Source organism: Hipposideros armiger, unplaced genomic scaffold, assembly GCF_001890085.2.
Source record: "Hipposideros armiger isolate ML-2016 unplaced genomic scaffold, ASM189008v1 scaffold_687, whole genome shotgun sequence".
NCBI classification, from domain to species: domain Eukaryota; kingdom Metazoa; phylum Chordata; class Mammalia; order Chiroptera; family Hipposideridae; genus Hipposideros; species Hipposideros armiger.
The window spans coordinates 146,316-149,987 of record NW_017732037.1 but is presented as its reverse complement, the minus strand read 5'-3'; positions in this window follow the sequence as shown (position 1 = coordinate 149,987).

Below are 3,672 nucleotides of genomic sequence, written 5' to 3'. Positions count from 1 at the left end.
TATTGGGCAATTGGGGAAAGGAACAGTGTTGGGGAATTGGGAAAAGGAAACATTGTATTTTTCCAGGACCCATCAGCTGCAAGTCAAGTTGTTGTCCTTCAAGCTTAGTTGTGGAGGGCGCAAGCTCAGCTTCAAGTCTAGTCACTGCTTTCAATCTAGTTGGGAGGGTGGGTGGAGGGCAGGACGGGCAGCCCACCATCCCATGCAGGAGTCAAACCAGCAACCTTGTTGTTAGGAGCATGTGCTCTCACCAGCTGAGCCATCTGGCCACCCATTGGCAGCTCAGAGGTGGCTCAGCTTGGGCGCAGCTCACTGGCCCATGTGGGAATCGAACTGGCAACCCTGTTGCTCACAGCACCTGCTCTAAGCAACTGAGCCACCTGGCAGACCCAATTATTTTTTAAATTATATAAATGTCTAACCAGTACGGTGTACACCTGAAATTAATATAAAATAACATTGAATGTCAACTGTAATTGAAAAATCAAAAAAGAGTAGGGGAGGTGAAGAGGAATACTGGGCTCAAATTTACAGGTATAAAACAAATAAGTCTTGGTGATGTAATTAATATACGACATAGGAAATATAGTGAATAATATTGTGTTACCCTGTTTCCCCAAAAATAACCTAGACAGATAATAAGCCCTTGCATGACTTTAGGTGCCAAAATATGGCAACTTGGCATACTGAATATTTTAAGCTGAAGGAGTTTGTAGAAAAGGCACCCTTTCCCCTGAAACAGGTCATAAAACCCTCATGTAAGGTTTGCGTGCCGTGCCCTTCATATCCTGGAGGAATCATGCTAGGACTTCTTCTCCGGCTAGGTCTTATTTTCAGGGAAACACGGTAGCATAGAGCAATGTCTGTTGGTTGCTGTATTTATGATGATCTCTTTTTTAAGTATTTCAATATACAAATGTTGAATAAGTATTGTGTACACCTGCAATTAGTATAATATTGTACGAGGTCTGACAATTAAGTTCCTGAACTTGTAATGATGTTGCTAACCTTTTTTAATACCTGAGAGATTATTTATCATGAATTTGTATCAACTGGCCAAACAGTTACCAAGTTTACTATTTGGGAGTGCTGAAAACGCTGCGTGAAAAAGTTAGATGACCTAAACTTTTCGCCAACAATTCATGGCTCTTGCATCACGACAATGCACCAGCTCACAGGGCACTGTCTGTGAGGGAGTTTTTAGGCAGTAAACAAATCACTGTATTGGAATACCCTCCCTATTCACCTGATCCCGCCAATGACTTCTTCCTTTACCCAAAGATAAAGAAAATATTTAAAGGAAACATTTTGATGACATTCAGGACATCAAGGGTAATCTGATGGCCATTCCAGAAAAAGAGTTCCAAAATTGCTTTGAAGGATGGACTAGGTGCTGACATCAGCGCAAAGCTTCCCAAGGGAAGTGCTTTGAAGGTGACTGTAATGATATTCAGCAATGAGGTATGTAGCACTTTTTCTAGGATGAGTTCACGAGCTTAATTGTCTGACCTTGTATATTAACCAAGAGTTTAGTAGTTATCAGAGAGTAAGGAAGATGCGGGCTAATAGAAGAGGGATAAGGGGGTCAAAAATATGGTGATGGAAGGAGAACTGACTCTGTGTGGTGAACACACAATGCAATATATATTAATAGATGATGTATTATGGAAATGTACACTTATAGCTTTTATAATATTACTAACTAATATCATCCCAATAAATTTAATAAATTAAGAAACCTTGAAAAAAGCACAGCATGCTACCAGCATAAAAACAGACACATAGATCAATGGAACAGAATAGAGAGCCCGGAAATAAACTCACAATTATGTGGTCAGCTGATCTATGACAGGGGAGGCAAGGATAAACAATGTGGAAGACAGTTTATTCAATAAATACTGTTGGGAAAACAAACAGACACAGACAGAAAAAATTAAATAGACCACTTTCTTATACCATATATAAGAATAAATTCAAAATAGGTTAAAGAGTTAAATATAAGACCTGAAACCATAAAACTCCTAAAAGAATACATAGACAGTAGACTCTGACATTTCTCATAGTAGTATATATTATATAATAATATATTTCAGTATATATCCCCTGGGGCAAGGAAAACAAACAAACAAAATAAACAAGTGGCACTACACCAATCTGAAAAGTTTTGCTATAGCAAAGGAAATCATCAAGAAAACAAAAAGACATCCTACTGAGTGGAGAAAATATTCTCCAAGGATACATTTAATAAGGGACTAGTATCCAAAATACATAAAGAACTCATACAACTCAAAACCAAAAAAACAAGCATCCCAATTAAAAGGTGGGCAGGGGATATGAAGAGACATTTTTCTAAAGAGAACATACAGATGGCCAACAGACATACGAAAAAATGCTCAGCCTCCCTAATCATTAGGGAAATGCAAATAAAAATCACAATGAGATACCACCTCACTTCAGTCAGAATGGCTATCATCAGTAAATCAACAAAGAAGTGTTGACGAGGATGTGGAGAAAAGTGAACCCTCGTACACTGTTGGTAGGATTGCCATTATGGAAAACAGTTCGGAGGTTCCTCAAAAATGTAAAATTGAATACCATATGACCCAGCAATCCTACTTCTGGGTATTTATTTAAAGAAATCCAAAACATTAATTCAGAAAGATATATGTACCCCTGTGTTTGTTGTAGCATTATTTACATTAGCCAAGCTATGGAAGCAAACTAAATGTCCATCAATAAACAATTGGATAAAGAAGAAGTGGTGCGTACATACAATGGACTATTACTCGGCAATGAGAAAATGATATCTTAAATTTGCAACAACATGAAGGGACCTAGAGTGTATTATGCCAGGTGAAGTAAGTCACACAGTGAAAGACAAATACCATATGATATCACTTATATGTGGAATCTAAAAAACAAAACAAACAAACAAACAAAACAGAAACAAACTCATAGAAACAGAGAACAAACTGATCGTTGCCAGATTGGAGGGTGACTGATGGGCTGGATGAAAATAGGTGAAGTGATTAAGAAGTACAAACGGCAGTTACAAAATAGTCATGGGGATGTAATACAGCATAGGTGATATAATCAATAATATTGTAATAAATGTATAGTTGCAGATGGTCACTAGATTTAGCGGGGGATTACTTCTTAAGTTATATACATGTCTCACCACTATGCTGTACACCTGAAACTAATATAAAACTGAATTATAACTGTAATTGAAAACAATTTTTCAATTAAAAAAAGAAAATGATAGTAATCACAGTAGCAGTGAAATTATTAAGTATTTGGGAATAATTCCAACAAAAAGTGAACAAAATTTCTATACTGTAAGCTAGAAGATATCATTGGGTTTTAGTTTTAAGCCATTAAGTTTTGGAGAAATTTGATACACAGAAATAGATAATAAAATATTGTGTTTTTAAGGAATTTCATGTAAAATATCAAATGTGCTAATACAAAATCATTTAATGTATCCTGTTAGTGTCTTTTTAATGCCTGTAGGATCTGTGGAAATGTCATCTTTTCATTCCAGATGTTAATAATTTGTACTTTTGATTTGTTTTCTTCTTTATCAGTCTTATAGGTGGTTTATCAAAGAAGAAGAAGAAGAAGGAGAAGGAGAAGGAGAAGAAGGAGAAGAAGGGGAGGGGGAGGGGAGAG